The sequence below is a fragment of the Hylobates moloch genome, unplaced genomic scaffold (genome assembly GCF_009828535.3).
Source record: "Hylobates moloch isolate HMO894 unplaced genomic scaffold, HMol_V3 SCAFFOLD_16, whole genome shotgun sequence".
Classification (NCBI taxonomy): domain Eukaryota; kingdom Metazoa; phylum Chordata; class Mammalia; order Primates; family Hylobatidae; genus Hylobates; species Hylobates moloch.
In genome coordinates, this window is record NW_026652291.1 from 18,479,430 (window position 1) to 18,502,014 (window position 22,585).

Sequence of the window (22,585 nt, forward strand, 5' to 3'; positions counted from 1 at the left end):
GCCACTGTGATTAATAAGCCTTAGTTTTGGCACATGGCTTCTGTATGCCCCTGCTAGAAGAGATGAGGGCTTTTTTGATGCAACTAGAGAGGACTTCTGTTTGCACCTGTCTTTTACTTCTAGTTCACTCCCTCAGCTCTTCGTTATTTTTATGTAAAGAGCAACGTTGCTTAGCAATAACGATCTAATGTTATATCTTTATAGTTATTGTTTTCCTTATACATTTTAATGCCTAGAACTTCATGTCCAGCTGCACACTCTCTTCCAACTAGGTACTCTCTCAATTTACTACAGGTCAAATTTTTACCAGTTCAAAAGCCACCTTGTGCCAGAGACTGTGTTCTACCTACCACCAATGATGAGTTTCCCATTGTCTGCTGAGCTGTGGGCGATCTAGGTCCAAATTCCATCCTGCTATCTTGGGCTATCCTCAATCCTATATGTTGCAGGAGTTAGTTCTCAGGGATCAGGTGCTGCAAGAAAGTCTGAGGTGGAAAATGGTGATTGGAGACCAATATCTGCAAAAGAAATGGGGGAAGCAGGATTGAGTAGAGAAGTTAAACTCTAGTACAGGCTTGGAAAAGCCTGGAGTGACCTCAGACAGCCCAGTGGGCAGCCCTAGAGCAGGACTTTATAACTCCACCTGGCTCAGCTATGGGCTGTCGCTGTCCTGGGAAGGATATGAGATTAGGCAAGGCAGCTTTTAGCAGCTGAGGCAGATTCTGAAGTTACTGAGAGCTGGAAGGTATCTGGTGACCACATAGCTTACTGCTAGGTAGTAAGTCCTTCCTTGAAGGGGTATCTACAAGAGTATCTCTGTGCCTGCCACTGCAAAACACATGTAGAACACACAATACACACACACACACATATGCACATGCACACACTCACACACACAAAGAAAGCTAATCTCAAGAACTGACAACTTAATCCATAATGAGCTGAGAGTATCTAACTTGCCTCTGCAGTCTTTCTTTGAGCTCTAGTACATTGACTTTCAAAGTTTGAGATTTTAAATGACTGTCATTCACTACCTGTTTGATTGAGGAAGAATCAGCAAAGTGATTAGGATTTTGGCTGGAGACATGAATAAAGTTGTCCATGTGGATCGATGTCACCTTGCCACTATTAGCCAACATGACAGTGATTGCTAACTGCCTCCAGGGCATCTGCTCAAATGCTTATATCACCATAGGAACAAGGCTGACCAGAACACTTCTCATGCCCTCCTCCAGTGGGCACAAAGTGCCCTCCGATTTTTATTATGAGAAGCAGATTATAGCAGTCTGGCTAGCTTATTGTCATAAATTTGCAAAATTTTGAAATTCCATTTTTCATGGTTAAGAATTACCTATATTGATGCTTCTGAGCCTCAGAAAACAATTTTAAGCACTGGAGAGAAACTGGGGATGAGTGAAAGTGTAATTTTACTCTTCACTGGATACAGCTAAGAGGGCTAAGACTCTGATATCAGTAACGATTCTGTGGCTCTTTCTTCTCTGGTCTACTAAAAATAATTAAAATAGCTGAAATTTCTTAAATGAACTGTGTGCCAGGCATTTTATATACTCTATCTGTTGTGATTTCAGAAATAACCCTAAGAAGTATATTGGACATTGAGGCTTAGAATAGATAAGGATGTTTCCCAGAGTTGCAGGAGAGGCATGCAGTGTTAGAAACCCCATCTTTGTGACTCTAAACCAATTCTCAGCTCCTCCGCCAGACAACTCATCAGATAAAACCTTTGCATTTGCAGCAGAAAGTGAAGCACCTTAAGATTAAAGGTACGTTCAAATTCATTTTAAAATGTTAATCCCTACAATGATCCTTTGCTTTAAGTAGAGAAGTATCTTATTCCTTTCTTATAGATGAAGAATTTAAGGTTCGTAGGATCAAAATGACTCATAGATGATAACGTGGCTAGTCATCTGAAGATATGGAAATTGAATCCAAATGCGTGTGTGTTGTTTTCATTTTCTTTTTCAAAAAGGCAGCCACAAATGAGATGCAGAGGAAAATATTGCATGTAAGCTCTTAATAAATACAGTAACTCCAAATTGCATATTGCCAAACTATATAAACAATCTTCCACAAATAATGCATTTTGTTTGAGGAAATTAAAACATGGTTTATTGGAAAGGGCATTCAGCTGTGCATTAATGCCTGAATTTCAGTCATGGTTTCTCACCCAAATTCTACTATAACTGAACCACTTCTGCTACTGCTTAACTACCGCTGCAAATCCCAGTAATCAATGCCAGAGCTCCCTGCTAAGAGTTCAGCTCCTTATTTTCCATTTACTGACATGTGTTTCTCACAAATGCCTAGTGAGTTAGGTGTAACCATTCTCATTTTCTAGATAACAAAATAGAATCCTACAGAAGTTAATTGCTCAAAGTCAAAGAATGAAGCTCGTCATTAGAGACCTCACACTTTGAAATTATAGTCATGGACCTGAAGACCAGCTCAGCCACTTATCAACAGTGTGAACTTGGAGAAGTGACTTAACCTACCAAGTCTCAGTTTAAAGATATAGGATTTGTACCAGATGGTCCCTAAGCGTCCATTTAGCTCAGAGTCTAATTTTTTTTCTCTCCTTAATTTAAGTAGACCCTCTTTCCTGCTTGCACTCCAATGAAACCTCCAGCAATTTAATTGCAAGTCATGCCTACCAAGATAGAGAGGTTATACGTCTAAAAGTATTTTAAGTGTTGCCAATAACAATTAAAGGCTTTGTTTGTAACTAGATGAAGCATTTATATGATTCAAAATGGGTAGGTACAACAGAAGTATATATTGACAAAAAGTTGCTTTCATACCCCAGTCCCTGTCACTCAGTTGCCTCACCAATATAACAAACCAGTAGGCTTATCCTTCCAACAAATATTTTTAGTTTTCCATTTTAATACCTTCACAACTCAGGTAAAGAACGCCTAGTTATGCTTTTAGCTCCAATGAAAGGCATAGAGATCGGTTTACGTAAATAACTATTTAGGATATTTCCATTTATGTCTGAATGAGAGTGTCCTATACATTTCTTTAAGTAAAGAGTTGTGTGTGTGTGTGTGTGTGTGTGTGTGTGTGTGTGTGTGTGTTTGAGACAGAGTCTTGCTCTGTTGCCCAGGCTGGGGTGCAGTGGCGAGACCTCTGCCTCCCGGGTTCACGCCACTCTCCTGCCTCAGCCTCCCGAGTAGCTGGGACTACAGGCACCTGACACCACGCCCAGCTAATATTTTGTATTTTTAGTAGAGACAGGGTTTCACCGTGTTAGCCAGGATGGTCTCAATCTCCTGACCTCGTGATCTGCCCGCCTCAGCCTTCCAAAGTGCTGGGATTACAGGCGTGAGTCACTGTGCCCGGCCAGTAAAGAGTTTTAAAATTATTTCTTGATGAGTTTTCCCATTTTAAGCTCTTGCTTCCAGGATTGTAGAATAAGTTTGAAACTCCAAACTAATAGCAAAATGTACCACACAAGCTTATACTTATTTTTTAGTAACATAAAGTAATTTAGCAGAAGACCAAATATATTCCATCTATATTGGGCAAGAATAGTTGCATATAGTCTCGTGTGCATCCTTGTTTAAGAAGAGTGGCTTGAAACTGAAGTACTTAAGAGGAGATTTACGATAGCGAAGACTGATGACAGGTGCTGAGAATAAAATTATAGAACACGTGAGTTGTGGTTTAACACAAAGGAAATCAAACCTTGCAATTATTTGGTTGAAAAACAATAAGAGATCCATTTACCCCAAAGACCAAAACCTTACTTATTTGATAGACTTAAAAGATATATAATTTGTAAATCCCCAAAGCCTATATTTTAATAAATTTTCAGAAGTCCTAACTGACTCAATCTTTGCAATAGTGACTATAAATTTAAACTACCTATTCAATTTGACAAGAAAGAGAGCTTCATTTTAAAATTCTGCAATATAAATTTCCTTCAGAATTTGACATCAGGTTATACTTCACTCTTTTTACAAAACACATCCATCAGCAGCAGGGTAGAGAACAGTTGTACTTATTTAGTGGTGAAGTAAATCTCTATATTGCATATCTCCTTTTGACATCAAAATTGTATCCACAACTATCCTTAACAAAATGATCTGGTTGAGAGCATGTCAAAAAGACCAGATTTATGCCTCTCATGACAGCTATAACTTGGCCACAATGCATGTAATTAAGGTATCAATTTAACAACCTGTACAATAACAAAGTTGTATAAAAATGCAGGAAGCATTGAGTTATAGCAGTTATGGGTCGTCCCTCCAGTGTTGAATTTCCTCTTTGTCAAGCATTTATATTCACTGCCAATGTGTCTTTAAGAGACATGGAGTGACAGCTGTCTGCTGATCTCCCTTTCCTCTCCCTGGTCTCTTGTAAACCTTCTTCCCCTGCCATCTAAGTCTTGCTCCCCTGATGCCCAGCACTGCAATGCTCAATAGTTCACTTTGAAAATGATCTCTGTGGCCTCTTGGGTGCTTTAGAAAGAAGGTAACATATAGTTACCAGCCACACTGAGGGTTTTATTGAAAAAATAAGTCATTTGTTGCAGACACACAACAAAGTCAAGCCAGCCTTTCTCTAGAGGGCATCTGATTCTGAGCTGGAGTTTTTCTCTTATGTGAAGTACAGGCAGCATACCATGAAGTGAGACTAAAAGGCGAAATTGAGTAAACTATCCATGAACTGACAAGAGTTGAGATGATGAAAAGGATATTTATCAACTTTTTATAAAATAAGAAGAGACTGAGCATTGCAAAATTTTTTACATATATAAAAGTAAGAAAACGTAGTAGAAAATGTAATTTTTTCACAAATATGATTTGGATATTCTGGTTTTATTCCTGGGATGCTTGTCTATCTCTTGGTTCTTCTGGGGAGTCCTTGTTTGTCCATGTGTCCTGCTTGGTGAAGGTGGTGCTTATGTCCTTGTTAGGTTTTCACTTAGTCTCTCTCTCCATTGAACTTGCCTACACAACACATGGTTAATCTAAATTATCTTTCTCCCTCACCTGATGAATTTATCTTAGGAAAGGATATACAGCTTTGTCCCATTGGTTTTGTTGCCTAAGGTGCAGCATGAATGAAACGGGATGGGGTGAAGGCAGCCAGGGAGGTCAGAGTGGAAAAATACTGTTCTATCTTTGGTTTTTCCTCTGAAAAAAATCATCTTGGTGGCAAACTGACATAAAAGAATCAGCAGCTCAGTTCTTGCAAAATTCTTTAAGCTGCTTTGGGAATTCTCAGCTAAAGAAACTCTCAAGGCTTTTAGAAATGTATTTCTAGTGAGACCTCCCCACTCCTCAAAATCTTTCCTAAAAGCAATATAGCACCAAACAAAATATGGAATTCAAGTCCTAATTGAGCCACTTTAATAAAGCACTTGACCTGAGATTTTAGCATCAGCATTGTAAAAAGGGATGGTAATTATAAAATCCACCTCTTATTCTTTTGGGGATTCAGTGAAACATGTATGTGTAGAACACTGGCAATTTTCCTCATAATTATTATTAGTTAGTACCATTAGTTAAAAACTAATAGTATCCACTGTTGTCATAATGATAAGGATAGGACCAGTGAAGAAAATGAGGTATTTATAAAACGCTGGCTGCCTTCTATGAGCTGGTGTGGGTTCTCCATTATGCTTCACAGAAGACAATGTTCAGTTGTACTTTTAAGAGTCAAATAATTCAGAATTATTTAGTATTTTTAAATTTCAAATATGTAAGAATGTGGGATGTTACTCTATGAGCTCTATTTATCAAGTTGATTGGGTGACCTCACTTTCATCTGGAATCACTCATACACATTCGTCAACTGATCTTCCCAGTAGCACAATAACATCCTGATGTCAGAGCAGGCTGCATTTTAAATGAAGTCACCTCTGTTTATGCTGTAAAAACAACCCAAAACAGAAAGAGCATTTAGATCTCCTGGTCCTGCGACCAAAATCAATCCACCAAACTCTTCAACAGCCTTAAAAAACAAACAAACAAACATAAAACAGAACTAAACCATGCTCATTTGAAGTGTATGCAAGTGGTCTCTAAGAAAATCTCCAAAGTAACAGTGAACTGAACTGCAACTTTAGAAAGTCAAAATAAAGAGGAGTTGATGTATAAAAATGATGCTAGACCTGAAGCAAAGAGGGCTTCCCTCTGAGACAGGATGGATCACACGCCAGGGCTGGGAAACTTCCTGTTGCTTCATGGTATTGTGCAGTTGCTAAGATTGAATACTGAGAGCCCCCGTACTTGGGATCATGAATAAAACCTTGTGACACCTTTGATAAGACTGTTACCCTTGGAGCTGAACCAAGTCCATTTGGGAGGCTGCACTTCCCATCTATTTTTCAATGGCTTTATATAATTCCATCTTACTTTAAGTTACTCTGCCATTAATCATTTACCTCATTTCCTCTCATACTCTGGAAACTATAATAATAAAAACTCATCACATAATGGCTAATCCACTGGGCCAAACTAAAACAAAACAAAGCAGCCATTAACAGAGGAAAGATCTATAAAACAATTCTCACCAGCTCCCCGGATCGTGATGCAGGAAAAAGAACATTGTCCTATTTTACAAGAGAAATTGCCTAGAAAACTATGGGGTCAAGGGCTGAAACTGACCTGCTTGGTGATCGATCAATAGCATAATGAATTATTGAATGGGTATCAAGATAATTACTAATGTGCCTTTTATAACTGATGGTTTAGACATGTTCCACCTCCATCTGAGGATTTTTAATTCCTATTCATCTATTTGTAGGATTTTCCTTTCATCTTGGTTGTTTGGGAACTGCTGTTGATAAAGCATAAGAAGTAACTTAAGATGTCATGTGTAACCAGGTAGAGCTGAAAAAGACCTGCTGATATCAAATCCACTGTAAAAGCTGAATCATTAGCCACATGGAAATGTTCCTTCATCGTACTTCAGCTTGGGTTACTGTCTTAGTCATTTATGCTGCTATAACAAAATATCACAGACTAGGTAATTTGTAAACAATAAAAATTTACTTCTTATAGTTTGCGAGACTGGGAAGTCCAAGATCAAGATGTCCGCAGGATTAGTGTCTGGTGAGGGCTTCTCTCTGCTTCCAAGATGGCGCCTTGTTGCCAGATCCTCCACAGGGGAGATATGCTGTGTCCTCACACGGGAGGAGGGGAAGAGGGTGCTCCCCTCGACCTCCTGTGCTTGTATAAGAGTCCTCATGACTTAATCACCCCAAAGGACACACGTCTTAATATTGTTGCATTGGGGATTAAATTTCAACATTCGTTTTTGAGGGGACACCCCTCATTCAAATCCTAGCAGGTACTGAGCTCAGAGATGAATTTCAGAGGACATCAGAGGCTGAGTTTTACTCATACTCTCTTCAGCTTTGTCTTGTTTGAACTTGCAGATTCTGAAATGCTTTTTCTTAACTGATCTAATAATCACACATGATACTTAGGCATCTTTTATCCAAATTGTCCATGCAAATATATCATGAGGTTTAGTTAACTGCATTAGGGAGCTTCCTTAAAACAATAGATTATCACCAAATAATTGAAATAGAACAAGCTGGAATTAGGCCTGGCTCTCGCCCCCTCCCCGCCCCCGCCGACACACACACACACACACACACACACACACACACACACACACACACACGTATCCATAACCACAGCATTGTACCTAAACACCCCTCTTGCCTCTGCTGGATGTTTCCATTGGGTGCTCACAGCTCACATCTTTATTGGATAGTGTGAGGAAGGCAGGCAAATACAAGAAATGGACATCTGCTTTGGCGTCACACTTTCTTATTTTCTCTCCAGATATGCTGTATAAGTTTGGGGATAAATTCTTACCCTCATTTGCTCTTTATCTCAGAGTCCTTAATCCCCATTTGTAAAACAGACATCCCCTCAAGGATGTCAAGATATCTATAATATCTCAGATCATCTCTTCTCCTGTCCTTTTTGCTTAATTTTTAGAAACCATACTTAGCAGGCTCTTCTGAAGTTGGCTTTCTGCAATGTGAGAGGCAGATGGTCCAAAAGGAAAGCTTATTTCTGATCTAGACACCTCTGTGCTCCTGAACCATACCAATGATTTTGGAAAGTAAGAACCAACAACAGTCAAAAGCTAAGAACAATAAGACACATAAAACTAATCTTGAAATTCTTCTGTGGTCAGTGTGGGTCCATTGGAAAAGCTGTGCCATGAATAAACCCCAGTTAAATTTATCCAGGAGCTAAGTGAGAGCACTCACAGAGTAAATGAGATCTTGAACAAGTATACGCTATGGTTATGAACTCTCTGGCTAAAGGATGGAAGGCTTTTCTCTTTTTCCAGTTCAGTGTTAACTTCATTTCATTGGTAAGAAGTAGAAACATAGTAGTCGCATCTAGTGTTTTAGACAAAAATATGATCTGAAAATTGCATGGCAAAATAGATAACAAACATACTGCCTATCTTCTTTCACTAAATGTTACACTGTGCATTTCTGAAGACAGATAAACCCAGCATGCTTATGGATTTTTTTTTCTTTAAGCTGACCTAAATGGTTTTATAAGGTCTGTCATTGCAAACCAGTATGAAAGAGAGAGAGAAAGAAATCGACCTGCTGTCACATGAAAGATGTGAAATATTAGATCGTTCCCGGAATACGGGGACCACTGAGCATGCCAACCCACTCTCAGCTAAGCTCTGATGGAGGAAAGAGTGACAGCTATTTATTAGAACAGAAAACAGGGTATGTACTTTAAAGATCAGCAACATGATGTAAATATTGACTCATCTCAATTTTTAAGCTGATGAAAGAGTGTCTGTAATGTTAAACCCTCCTTCTGCAAATCGTTCCTGTCAACACGAGATGATGGGAGGGGTGGATATTGACAAGAAATGAGAAAGGATTTACTGAAGGAGTATTTGTATCTTTTCTCATTTAAAATACATGGAGATACTTTATAAGTCTCTGTGGAGCAGTAGAAAGCCAGGCTGTCAATTCCTGGAGGAGCTGGACAGGCACCATCTCTACCTCCCAGTTAAAGAAGGACCTAAATGACCATATTCTTCCCACAGAAAGATAACTATGCTAATGTTTTAACATTTAAATTTTCATTTAACTTACCCAGATGAAAACGTTTATTTCTCTTTTTAGCAGCTGCTGGGAATGTTCAAATTTGAGGTTTGAGGAAAGTACTGGAAACTTAGAAGTTTGCGTGTGTATCCTGCTTTTTGGAAGTCTGTCCCTTGGAACAATAATGATAATATCTTTATTCCCCATGTAGGAAGAGACTTCCACTAACACAGAGGAAATCCATTTGTTTTCTTGGATAATTTCACTGACTCCTAAGGGCGTCAGGAATCAACTTACCTCGGAGTCTCTATCTTCTTACCTTTAAAAGTGCAAAACGTTTCCCTGACACCTGCCTTAAGTCATAGTTTTAATACTTGATTTAGAAGCACACACAGAGTTTAAAAGCTTCCTTTTAAAAGGGAAGTTGCTATAAGCCTTAAAGTTTCAGGCACTCAGATTCCTTTGCCGTTCCTCTGATGAATGCCATTGAGGCTCTTGGGCACATCTCAAGTGGTAGTATTTCAGGTCAGTTATCAAGATAAACGAATGATACAATACATTCAATCAAATATGTGCACTCTCTTTTGTACAGAAGTACATAAAAATGAAACTTAAGTTATACCCTGGAACATTTTGTGCTTCTATGCACCTGTATGTTCCAAGTATGATTCATAGTCAGTCAAATTCTGGGTCTGAAAGTAACAACCTCCCACTTTTTTTCTTTTTGGTACCTATCACACATTAGAGTCCATTCAGCTTCATAAAGAAAGGACAACATACTGAGGTAACAGTACATGGCTGCAGACTTGCTTGATGTAGTACAATATATCAGATGATTACTGAGAGATGGATGGCCCACTCTCTCGTTAGAAGGTAGAGTCAAAATATCACCAAAACAGCTTTTCTAGGTGTTTCCTTCTATCTTTTTGTGATTTGTTCAGTAAACATTCGAGAGTCAGCCCTGACTCTGAGCATACTTCTGGCAATTTAGCATTATGCAAGTATAAGGCAGCTTGTGAACTCACAGGTGAGGGGGCTGGGAAAAAGGAAATTTAAAGGGCTCAGCTGAGAGATGAGAGGAAATCCGTATGATGTTAAGGTAATAGACATATCTGTGGTTGAATCATGGCTCTGTCATATTTACGTGACTTTGAGCAAGTTTTGTAACATCTTTGAGCCTTAGTTTAAATCTCATTCTCCTTCTATCTTTCTAGCTCTATCTCTATTTCTATCTTTATATTTCTATATTTCATCTCTGCCTCCCTCTGACTTGTAGCATGTGCTCATTTCCATGGTGTTATAACCCCTCACTGCAGCCGACTTCAAATGACTAACGTAGTGTCAGTGAATGTGGAGGTGGGATGAGATGTGCACAACTAGCCCATGTGAGCAGGCTCCAGCATTCCAGTAGGGGGAACCACTCCTTGCAAGGTGCAGCACATACTGAGATATCAAAGGAGGTGCGGTTGGATCATACTAAGGAAGAGGAAGAAGAAAATTTCAGCCTTTGCAACAATCATAAAAAACAAAAGGTGTCTAACTCTAGAAACTGTGAGGGGAGCCAGCATCTCTTGTTTTTAAGTCAATGAGAAAGTTGAATGAATATCCATCCTGGGCTCAGAACTAGGCTCATAGTGATACAAAGTTGAGTCATTTATGAGAAGTTGAGTAGAGTCAAGGGAATCTGTGGGTTGTAAGCATTATTCCTGACTTTCTTAAGAATAGATACAATTAAATTTAATCACTTTCAGAAGTGCCAGGCTCCAGGCTAGATTCTGTTAATAAAAAAGTGTCCCTTCTCCCAAACGCTTTATGAGGTGTAGAATAGAGATATCTAGACAAATCAATGCTGGTATTACAGATGGGTTTGAAGATGGATCCCATCCCACAATGGGGTAGTAGAGTTTTCACAGTTTACCTTGGAGAGTTCAAGGCACTCTTGAAAGAGTAAGGGCTGTGTCTTCTTTATCACAGTAAAGGCATGGAAAAATTCGGAGAAATTAGGGCCCAACCTCCCTGCAAGTATCACACCGTTTTTCTCTCCTCAGGTCTGATCACTACTAGGGGTTCTTCATGAGCATGTGATTATGAGGCAGAGACTTGGTTCTTCTCCCAGGCTCCTAGAAACATGTGCCCCTTCTGCTTGGCAATCGGCTTGAAGTAAGACACAAACAAACAAACAAACAGCAACAACAAACCCCATGGAAAGATAATCAGTTTCTAAACATTTTTCAGTTATAATTTTTAATATTTATTGTGTTGGGGTAACTGTTCCCACTCACTAGGCTATGGATCTTGGGGGAGCAAGATCTTCTCTCCTGTTCCTCAAACAACTGGCAGAGTGCCTGTGTGCAATAGGGTTTTTATAAATATGTGTTGAATAATTTCATTTATTCAACTAAATAAATTTTTACCAACTTAATTTTGCACAAGAAGTAACCTAAACATAATTTTTTGGTACTTAGCAACAACTTTACAACCAAAGAGTTCAAATAACTGTAAATATTCCAACTAGTTTTGCCCACGACATCACAGGTGGTTGTTGCTATAAAGCACCTGCAAGACAAAATTAAAGTAACAGGAGTTCTAGATTCAAACTTTTTCTGTCTACACATGATTTCAAGGTCCTTAAATCATGCATATAATTAAGTCTTTAGATTTTCTTTTTCCCAAACAGGTTGACATTTTATTTTCCTCTTCGAGCCAAGATACTACTCTGGTAAAAAATATTTTAAAAAAAGTGGTTGAGGGGGATACAGAAAGAAAGTTTAAAATCCTCCCCCTTACACTGAATTTTCCATATAAGTGTGTGAATGATTAAAGACACTGATTTTTTTTCTTCTCACAAAGAGATGGCCTTAAAATGCTATTAACTAAAATCTATATAGGTACATGACTAGTCAATAAAGGGTAGATATGCCAGCAACAAACAGAAAAGCCCACATTGAGCATAAAACCAGTGAAACAGACCAGAATACGAACATGGAGATCACACTCTTAAGTTAGAAAATGTTTATATTTATTTATACCTCAACATTTTTAAATTCAGAAAAATCATCTTTCTCTAATTTAAATGATTCATAGAAGGCTGTTATCTTACAGGGTTACTGATAGGATCTTGATTGTCAGCATTTCTCAGGCCCAAATGCTATCTCTCAGGTCCACATAGGTATTCCTGTAATCGTTACACCAAATTAATTGTTTGGCCACTCAACAGTCATCTATATTAACTCTCTCCTATAGTAATCTCTATTTTATTAGCATGTATCTGCTATGTTTTCTTGTAGACAAAACTTGTGTCTTAAAAAAAGGCATACACTTTGGATTTGGAAAACTCAGTATTTCTGGCAGAAGAAGTAGGGCAAATTTCCATACATCACTCAGGCTTAGCTTTCTCTGAGACAACACATGCTCTTGAGGGAGTTATGAAGATAAATCAAATGCAGTGATTTTAAAATTATGCTGGATAGAGTCTTAAGGATTCCCGAGAAAGAGGGGTCTTTCAGATCTCTTATAGACTATGGAGGCTATGTGTTACTATGCCCTTGCCTCAAATGTCTCACCTCCACCATAATATCTCTAGCTTAATTTGTTATATTAATAAAATAGATGGGCCTTCTTTTTGCATTGTATTTTGTTTATAGCAAGATTCTGCTCTTAACACTATTTTTGAATATCATTAAACTGAGGTGTACAAAACATTGTATAAAAAGTAAAGGACTGTTATCATACTGTTATTTTTAATTGGGCTATGAGGCTAGGTTCTGTTATTAGCAAGACATAATAAATTTTAAGCAAAAAGATTTATAAGTGTAAGAGTGTTTAGTTTCTTTTGACCAGGATGCCTGAATTTTCTAGTTCACACTGTTTTTTTAGTCCCCAGCCATGTGGCTCAGTACTAATTGTTGTGCTTTGATCAAATGTGATTTATGCATGTGTATGTTTCAACACTGATTTTTAAAGACTGATTAACAACATACAGAGGCTGGCTGATCAGCCAGTAAGAGCATTGCCTCTGCTTACATAACTGTGATCTTAAATACATACTTTAAGAAAAATAAACCTTGAAGCCAACAGTGCATTACAAGAGTAATTCTCAATATTCAGTGTAATATAAAACTCAGCACATCTATTCATTGTCAAATTGGGATTTTATGTTTAGTTTTGCTGATGCTGTTCATAGGTTGTACCTACATATTTTACAGTTTAAATACAACACTGTGATATCCCAAGGGTCTCAGATCTTATTTGCTTTGGAACAGTGGAAAACGCTATTCGGACACATCAATATTGACCTTGGATTCTCTGGAGGATTTTTGCCTGGATTCTGAGCATTCAAAGACTAATATCATCAGGAACAAGTTATTTACTGAAAACAGGAGCTAGTTTTAATAAGAGAGAAGCATCAAATAGACTTAATGTTTTAAATGGAAAGTTTGACAATTCAGATGAACAAAAGAACCATTCTGTGGAGCACCCTGGCTTTTGAACATGTCTTCATTTCCCTATGAGGTAGATCACACTGGGACTGCAGGCATCCTTTGATGCAAAGTGTCTGATATTACATGTATATAATTAGCGTAGACACAGCATTAAGTACTTTGGCAGTTTACAGCTTGTTTCAGTCTCGTCTTTCATTTCCTTAAATATAATCAGGGAAGATAGTTACCTCAACCAAAACAGATTGAAAGAGACATCAAACAGATGTCACTTTACTCCTATAGAAGAACACGGGATTGGAGAAACATTACATAGATGTTTTAATTCAACAGCTGAACACCAGGCAAAAATTCAGCCCTTAGAGTGCTAAGATTTCATTTTGCAAAGAAAGAGGGCTGCCAGGACCAAGGAGGGGGGAACAGTGGCTCTCATTTTGAACTAGGATAAACACTTCTTGGTGAGACCAATGTACTACCTTCATAATTTTCATGTGTTTAAATCATGTTGCTATGTTTTACAGGGGAATTTTGTTAAATTGAAAACAACACAGTGGTCCTCCCTTATTTATAGTCTGCTTTCTAAGGTTCCTGTTATCTGCATTCAGTGGAGATCCGTAAATATTACATCACTACTCTTGTGTTTTGGGGCCACTATTAAGTAAAACAAGCACCGTGATACTGCAAAAGTTTATCTGATCACCAAGATCGCTGAGAGACTAAGGACAATCCAGGCAGGCTGGAGCAGGACGGCATGAGATTTCATCATGCTGCTCAGAATGGCACACTTTCTAAAACTGAGGAGTTGTTTGTTTTTGATGCTTTTCACTTTCATCACAATGCTTACGTCATTCACCTCACTTTGTCTCCTCATAAAGGCATTGCATCATCTCACATCAGCAAAAGAAGAAGGCTGAGTACAGTGTAACCCATTTTGAGAGAGAGAACCACATTCACATAAGGTTTATTTCAGTGTATCATTACAATTGTTCTATTTTATGATTATTGTTGCTAACCTCCTACTTTGCCTAATTTATAAATTAAACTTAATCATAGGTATGTGTGTATAGGAAAAAAATATGGTATTACATAGAGTTTGGTATTATAGTATCCGAGGTTTCAGGTATCCACTCGGGGTCTTGGAATGTATTCCCTGTGGATAAGAGTGAACTACTGTAACCAATAGCTTGGCTTCAAAATGCATTTTGAAATTTTTCTTTTTCCTTTCTTACTTTTAGCCTTGGAACACAGTTTAAAGCTTCGTTTCCCTACCTTTCCAATAGCCACTCCCTTGCACTGCAGCTTATCTAATTATGTGTTTGCTTAGAAATTTCAGGGACTAATATTGAGATGAACCAGGCATGGAGACCAAGCTGCAAAATTCCAGAAATGGCCTCCAGGTTGTTAGTCTACAGCCCAGCCATCGTCAAGATAACATTAGACTGCGTTCCAGGTGGACCATGACTCAAGATAGCCACCAGACCGACGCACGGAGACCTAGCACCCAGCACCACTCCTGCATGCCTCCCACTCTAAGTTCCACTTTATAAACACCTCTTCCCAGCCTGAAGTTTGAAATTGTCTTTCAAGGGCATGAGCTTGGCCATTCCCAAATCTTGGCATTTGAATAAAGTAGCTTTCTGTTCATCACACCCCGCTTCTCATGTTTTCAGCCTCTGAGTGAAGCAGCCAGACTTGCGTGTGGTGACACTACTGTATGACTACATCAAACAGAAATAGAGACCAAAGAAGAGAATGAGGAGAGTAAAGTTAGCAGAAGTGGAAAAAGAAAAGACAGCTCTGGGGCCGGGCGCAGTGGCTTATGCTTGTAATCCCAGCACTTTGGGAGGCCAAGGTGGGCGGATCACGAGGTCAGGAGATCGAGACCATCCTGGCCAAAATGGTGAAACCTCGTCTCTACTAAAAATACAAAAAAAATTAACCAGGTGCAGTGGCGGGCACCTGTAGTCCCAGCTACTCGGGAGGCTGAGGCAGGAGAATGGAATGAACCCGGGAGGCGGAGATTGCAGTGAGCCAAGATCGCGCCACTGCACTCCAGCCTGGGCGACAGAGCAAGACTCCGTCTCAAAAAAAAAAAAAAAAAAAAAAAAGGAAAAGAAAAGACAGCTCTGGAAATCACAGAGCAAGGTATGAATAACCAGAGTTTTGGGAGAAGAGTGGCAGCCTTCATAAATCCAATTCCATATTTACTTGGATGTAATTTGAGGAACAAAAAGAGCCATAGAAAACATTCTCATTTTGTGTTACCCTGACAAGTAAAAATAAGAAACCAAATACACATACAGTGTGTACCACAGATTATAGTCTTATATCCTTACAAAAACATTTAAGAATTAAAAAGGTGATGATTCTCATTTTCCTAATTGTAACAACAGAAAGACTGAGGTCTAACAAGTAACTTTCTCTACGGAAGCTATGTACCAAGACAAACCAGAGCCAAGCACTCCAAATCCTGCATTCTTTTCACATCTTATACCAAGTTGCCTGCTGGTGTTCTGATGCCCAAGCCTGTCCTTTCTCCTCTTAGATGAATCACATTCAATCACAGTGTAAACAGTGTAGAACAATATTTTGGCAATCTGCTGTAGAAACCATAATCAGAGAAAATATTAATAACCCTGGCAGGGACCGAGTATATTCATACACTCCACCTATAACCTGAGAAAAACACTGTCTCCTTTCCATGAATATTACATGCTTTGTGAAGCAGCACATCAACAATATATCACCTTTATTGTCAACTTCACAGTAAAATATGGTGGCATATTATAAATGGTGTGAGACATTAGTTGGGGAGCCAGATGACAGCTTTCTTAGGTACTAGACAAAGGTCTAATGGATGGTCATTTTCCAGAATTGTATAGCTTTGTTTCACCTTGCATAAATATTGATTACACAGTATACATGTTCTTCTACTGATTAGATGTACTGGGTCTCAGAAATTTTCTATAGACTAGGGAAATGCTTTTTGAAGTGAGTTTTACTTGCTTCTTTATTACCTAATAAGAAATCCCTTCTATCTTCAAAAGGTCCAATAAAATTATTGCCAAAACGCAAAATTTGGAAGGGCTTTTCTTTTTTTTTTTTTTTTTTTGAGATGGAGTCTCACTCTGTCGCCAGGCAGAGTTCAGTGGCGTAATCTCAGTTCACTGCAACCTCTACCTCCTGGGTTCAAGTGATTCTCCTGCCTCAGCCTCCTGAGTAGTGGGGACTACAGGTATGCGCCACCATGCCCAACTAATTTTTGTATTTTTAGTAGAGATGGGGTTTCACCATGTTGGCCAGGATGGTCTTGATCTCTTAACCTCATGATCCACCTGCCTCAGCCTCCTAAAATGCTGGGATTACAGGCTTGAGCCACCGCACCCGGCCAGAAGGGCTCTTCTTAATCCTATCTTCTTACTAACATGACATAATCAGATTCTAATATACTATGTATCAGCAACTATTTTCATTTCCATTTCATATTTAGAAACCTAAGCCACTGATGAATTATAGTTGGTTTTGCTAGATATATGTCCCTAATATTTTCACACCAAGTACATGTCAAAAAAGACAGAGTAAGCTTATAGTTAATTGACTAACTGGAGGACTTTTTTGGCACAATAATTGCTATATCTATTTATGTTAAGAATTTTAAAACTCTAAGAAGCAAATATTTCAATTATTAAATATTATCTCTCCTTCTGCAAGAAAATTTTTTTCCTTAATCGATTTTCTTAAGCTTTTGGTAATAATATCTCTATCCTCTCTCATTCACACAATAGCTTCCTTCCAATCTTCATGAAATTACCTGTAATTTATGTATCACTCAGGAGCACTGCAACTCACATTATCCATGGTTCTATTCTCACATTGAAAATCGAAATATTGTGTGATACAATTAGAAAGAATATGAAATAACTTCAGTCTTTTAACTCAAGTGCAACTCTTCACTTTGAACTTAGTGAAAGGATTCTCTTTGTTTTGGCTTTGGAAATAACTCATTTTGCAGAAAAACAAACAAACAAAAAGCCTAACATTGTCTCGCCTACTGCCCATAACTCACCTTAATCCTTAGTTCATAAATCAGGGTTTTCACCTTTCTCAGCTTCTGAAAACAAATCCAAACCTTCATAAATGCATTTTCTATTGATCCGGTGGTTGTGAAAACCTTTACATTTTCAGTAGGGTCTACCATTCATGCCTATCTCCCAAGATAAATCACAATTTCAAACTGAGATGAGCTAAACTGGTTCAAACACATTTTGAAATGAGATCTCCCTCCATGGAAAACAGTTTGGCTTTGAAGGGAAGATCCGTCTTGAAAAAAAGTTCTATGTTTTCCCAAGATCACCAAGTGAGATTTTGCCATGTTCATTTTCTTAGATGCACTTGGTTAGGATACAAAAAATGTCAATCTGTTAAAATTGGAGTGAGCTCATAGAAAGTCAAAAGTTCACCGGATGAGGCAAGAGCAGGAGGAGAGTTTTGCCTGGCAGGAGCAAAGTGATGGCATTGCTGAGTGACAAACTGCCTGATTAGAAGAGATTGGGGAAAGGACAGGTGAAAGGGTTTTGGATTTAAGTTGAGCAACAACAGGAAGACAGCAACTGTCGTTTCTTTATGTGAGAAATGATGTCATGAAGAGCCATGCCCTGAAGTTTTGTACCAGACGCTAGTGAAAGATGGGTTGGGATTGGGATAGTGAATGATTCTTGTAGGGCTATTGAGTTCTGGGTTGAGAATAAAACAGAAAGCAGTGGTAGCAGGATCATGTAAAGCACAATTTGATTCATCTGCTGATATGTCTCTTTTTGATAGAAAAAAAAGCAAATAGTAACACTGACCTTCAGCCATCAGCCATTTCCTTAAAGTTGCATATTTAATTACGTAACACAGTGGTTAAGAACATAGGTTCTGAATCAGATTGCCTGGCTTTAAATTCTGGCCCCAGCATTTACTATGTTATCACTTTGAGCAATTTTGTTGACATTTACCTGTCTTAGTCTCTTTTCTGTAAAATGTACCTACCTCATTATTAGGATAATGTATTAGTCTGTTTTCACACTGCTATAAGAACTGCCCAAGATTGGGTAATTGATAAGAGAAGGAGGTTTAATTGACTCACAGTTCAGCATGGCGGGGGATACCTCAGGAAACTTACAATCACAGTGGAAGGCAAAGGGGAAGCAAGGCACCTTCCTCACATGGCACTAGGAAGGAGAAAAGCGCAAGAGAGAGCAGGGAAAACTACCTTATAAAACCACCAGATTTTGTGAGAACTCACTCCCTATCACGAGAACAGCATGGGGGAACCGTTCCCTGTGATTCAAATACCTCCACCTGGTCTCTCCCTTGACACATAGGGATTATGGGGATTATAATTCAAGTTGAGATTTTGGGTGGGGACACAGCCAAACCATAGCAGAACACTAACATGAGGTAACCCATGTGAAGTGTATAACATGGTGTCTAGCACCTAGGAACTATTTTTTAAGTATTAACAATTATCATTATCTTAAAATTCATGTGAAATTTTCATTTACTTGATTATGTAACCCTATTTGCTTTGATATAACAATAAATATGTAAATTATTTACTACTCAATGAAACTGTTCAGGAAATAGCCTGATGGTTACAATGTGGCTTGCTTTATGTATCTCTGTCATGACCCAGCCATCCTTGGTGGCTTTGTATTCCAGTGTTAGGAGCAAAAGAGTATGCAAGAACGCTAGTAGTCTCTTATTTTCGTCTGCTGGGACTGTTGGAAAAAGAAGCCTAAGAACTCCATTTATTTGAGGGGGGAGTTCCTTGAGGATCACTCACTAGCTTGGTCATTTTTATGCACTTGTCAAGTAAGAACCAACCCTCAACTTGCCAGGTGAGTTGGAATTGGACCCCACCAGCTAAAATTGGTGTCCAGCAATAGAAATGGATCTGTAATTAAACCCTTTCTTTGAGGTACCTCTGGGCCATGAACAAAGGAAAATCATCGCCATAACATTTTCAGGGTCATTCTTTATCCTACAAAAGGAAAATATCAAGCATCTGAAGGATGGATATGAAAGTCAAAGAATTTTCTTCCCCATACCCCACCCCCAACGAACTCTCAAAGGAACTAAAACTTACTCAAAGAACTCCATGACAGAAGGAATAGCGACTGTCTTGCACTGGATATATCTCTGATACCCAACAGAGTCCCTGTCACACATTAGGTGCTCACAACACAATTTGTTGAATGAATGATTGCATAAACATATTCTTGGCTTGGCAGATAAATTATGAAGCTGAGATTAGTTTTATTGTCAATAGATAATTTGAAGGAAGACAACATAAGAAATAGCATGGGCTGGGCATGGTGGCTCATGCCTGTAATCCCGGCACTTTGGGAGGCCCAGGTGGGCAGATCACGAGATGAGGAGATTAAGACCATCCTGGCTAACGTGGTGAAACCCTGTCTCTACTAAAAATACAAAAAATTAGCCGGGTGTGGTGGCACGTGCCTGTAGTTCCTGCTACTCAGGAGGCTGAGGCAGGAGAATCGCTTGAACCCAGGAGGCAGAGGTTGCGGTGAGCTGGGATCATGCCACTGCACTCCAGCATGGACTACAGAGTGAGATTCCATCTCAAAAAAAAAAAAAAAGAGAGAGAGAGAGAGAGAGAAATAGACAACATGAGTTAAAAACAGTGTATTAGACATATTTCAAGTTATTTATCTTGTATGGTTCAGGATATGACCAACTGCGAAGAATTCAGATTGACTGTATTTATGCCTGAGGAGGCAGTATATGGTCTGAAGAGCTTTCTGTAAATGAAATCTCATGTTTTTCCACATGGTGGAAGGATATATGCCAAGAGTTTTGTAAAGTAACCAAATTTACTTCTTTCTACTCTAACATGAACCATATCAACAGAGAATCTGAAAAGTTCATTGAGGACAGGCCAAGTCTCCCCTCTGACTATGACCTGCCCTCTGCCAAAGATTGGAAATGCACATTGTAACAGAAACTTTGTCGAAATTAAAACCTTTTGGAGAATATGCTTGAGAAAATTACGTTGGGTATTAATGACAAAACTAGAATCAAATAATAGGATATTTTAAATTGGAGCAGCAAAACTATTCTCACACACACACACACACACACACACACACAGAATTCTGAAATAGTATTTTTTGGGGGGTAGCATTCATTGCCCGGTTCTGTAAATTTTAACTGTTATTAGAAGTAAAATGAATTCTTTCAGCTAAAAGTTATCTATTGAAGCAATCTATGTAGGAAATACCAAGCCATCTAATCAACTATTATTTTGTCAAGTTCCTGACCATCTTTTAATTTACATTCATTATTATCCCTGGTGTAACCTAAACTTTCAAATTCTGGGGTTTTTTATAGGCAAAAGCTATGTCTCTCTTAACTTCTTTCTATTCACCTATGGCCTTTGGGAGATAATCTACATCTTTGCATGTAAATGTGCTACAAGTGACAAAATAACAATCTAAAATAAAATGTGTCAACAATTTGAGACTCATAAATCCTTTCTAAACATAAAAATTTAATGTTTTGAACTTTAAAAACAATTTGTCTTTTCATAGTTAAAACCACTTGAAACTATTGAAAATAGTCTGAACAGTTAAATTACATAGAAGGAGATTCAGACATTAAATATTCTCTTCATTTTTCATTTTTGCCTTTAATAAAAGACAAAAGCTACCTTCGAAAATTTACACAAAAGTAAACTCCTCAAGCCTAACCAGTCAGCAAGATTTCCTTTAGCCAGAGACAGGAAGTGTTTTGAAATGTCCCATTATGATGATAGATTTGTTTACTTAATTTAATACATTCAATAGATTTTGTTTCATACAAATGTGGCTACTTTATTAAATATAAACATTTTATCTTCTTGGTAAACTTTTCTCAGTTACTGTTATGTCAAGTAGACAGATCTGTAAAGACACAGAGATTTGAACAACACAACTAATAGTCAGAGTCAAATGAACCCATACATTTTTCTTTCAATTCTTCAAAGAAAAATTAGAATAGACATTCTTTTCAATCATTATGGTAGATTTTACTATTATCCTCATCTTTAAAAGTATTATTATTCCCATTTATGTCATGCCTCCAGGTACATTGGTTATATGCCCCTGCCCCAGTGTCACACTTGGTCAAATGACTTGCTTTGTCCAAGAGAATGTGAACAATCCAGGCACCAATAAATAACTATAATTTGCTTATGTGGTTTAGTTTAGCCTTAGGAGTTTCAGCTGTTTATCATGAGGACAGCATGTCCCAGATAGATGCTGATCCTTCACCATAGGGTGAATGGGAAGAAATGGGGAGCTCACCTGAGCCCAGCTGAGTTGAACACAACTAGAGCTGATGCCCAGCCTTTCTACCGTGAGTTAAATAAAAGTTTTGTTTTTGCAAACCATGAAAAACTGGAATATTTGTTTTTATAGTAAAAGATGATGACTGATACAAGCACGTTGAAGATGTGCTTACATTGCTAAGTGCTAGGATACAAATTGATTCTTATCAACTTTTAAAGAATGAACATCATACAGAATTTTTTTTTTCTTTTTTTCTTTTTCTTTTTTCTTTGAGATGACTTCTTGCTCTGTCGCCCAGGCTGGAGTGTGGTGGCACGCGATCTCGGCTCACTGCAACCTCTATCTCTTGGGTTCAAGCAATTCTCCTGTCTCAGCCTCCCGAGTAGCTGGGATTACAGTGCCCGCCACCATGCCTGGCTAATTTTTGTATTTTTAGTAGAGATGGGGTTTCACCATGTTGGCCAGACTGGTCTTGAACTCCTGACCTCAAGTGATCTGCCCCCCTCAGCCTCCCAAAGTGCTGGGATTACAGGTGTGAGCCACTCGCCCAGCCAACATCATACAGAAAATTTTCTCTAAACGTATTGTAGATAATTTAAACAAAAGCATAAAACATATATACTCGGAAGTTGGAAATAAAACTTATATGTTTCATGGCTCCAAGAAGAAATCAATAAATTTTTTAAATATGCAGGAATGAATGATAGGGTACCATTATATATCAAAATTGAGGAACACAGATA

General features: G+C 38.4%; 1 long non-coding RNA gene across 1 annotated transcript; it reads left to right on the forward strand.

The window, feature by feature from the left end:
- The first annotated feature begins 1,670 nt into the window (after positions 1–1,670).
- Positions 1,671–15,158, forward strand: LOC116456255 (uncharacterized). Its single transcript, XR_004244579.1, has 2 exons — positions 1,671–1,784; positions 14,834–15,158. It is a non-coding gene; the product is annotated as an uncharacterized LOC116456255 (long non-coding RNA).
- Positions 15,159–22,585: the final 7,427 nt, after the last annotated feature.